The sequence below is a fragment of the Bison bison genome, unplaced genomic scaffold (assembly GCF_000754665.1).
Source record: "Bison bison bison isolate TAMUID 2011002044 unplaced genomic scaffold, Bison_UMD1.0 scf7180017864171, whole genome shotgun sequence".
Taxonomy (NCBI): Eukaryota; Metazoa; Chordata; class Mammalia; order Artiodactyla; family Bovidae; genus Bison; species Bison bison.
In genome coordinates, this window is record NW_011494743.1 from 5,805,015 (window position 1) to 5,805,895 (window position 881).

The window sequence follows — 881 nt, forward strand, 5'->3', positions numbered from 1 at the left end:
CTTACTTTCCGCCTGCGGCGGGCGCCCCGGCCCCGGCGCCCAGCCCGGCAACCGCTGGGGTCACTCGGCGGCGGAGGCCAGCCCGTCCCCCGCCCACGGCCGCCGCTCCCGGGTGCACTGCGTGCTCGCGCCTACCTCAGCAAGCAGGCGGGCTTCCGTCCGCAGCGGCCGCGGCGCGGACAACTCCCTCCCGGCCGCCGAATCCCCGCACCCAGCACTAATCATAATACCAAGCGGGCAGCCGGCCGCAGGGAGGGGGTGGGGGACCGAGATGCGCCTGCGCGGGACGCGCGTCATTGTGACGCAGGCGCCGGGGCGGGGCCGCGGCGAGGGCGGGGCGGGGCGCACCTGCGGGCTTCGGCGCGCGAGCTGCTGCAGGGCAACCTGGCAGCGCCTCGACCCCAGCGAGTCTGGGCTGCGGCTGGCGGTAGGAAGCGGGCGAGGCGCCCAAGCAAGAGCAAGCTGATGAAAGAGGAAGCACTAGGGACACGGGACAATGGCCCAGAAAAGTAGCCGAGCCGTGGCGGAAATCGGAGGGAAGGGACCGGGTCCTCACGGGACTCTGCCTCTTGGGGCGGGGGTCTGACGGCACCAGGCACTTCACCCTTCTAAAGGTTCACCCCCCATCCCCGGCCCAGGTTTAAACAAACAGCGGGAAAAAAATACACGTTCACGAATATAAGTACATATTTTTTTTCTCTACAGTTTCTTCTCTCTGGGAACCCAATTAGAAGGAATTGTGTTGATTTTGTGCTATTTTTAAAAAAGAGAAAAGCCCAGCATCTGAACACAACGCTGGCTTTAAAGGTCAGCAGGAGACCCTTGCCAGGCCAGGCTGCCTCCACAGGAAAAGCGTGAAAAGGCGAAAGGTCGTGAGAAGT

The 881-nt window shown here is 64.2% G+C and overlaps 1 protein-coding gene across 1 annotated transcript in view; it reads right to left on the reverse strand.

The window, feature by feature from the left end:
- Nucleotides 1-224, reverse strand: part of SNRK (SNF related kinase) — a 66,429-nt gene extending 66,205 nt beyond the window's left edge. Inside the window, exon 1 of the mRNA XM_010842157.1 lies at nucleotides 136-224. The gene's annotated coding sequence lies outside the window, so the exon portion shown is untranslated. The remainder of the gene's footprint in view (nucleotides 1-135) is intronic.
- Between the last annotated feature and the right edge of the window lie 657 nt (nucleotides 225-881).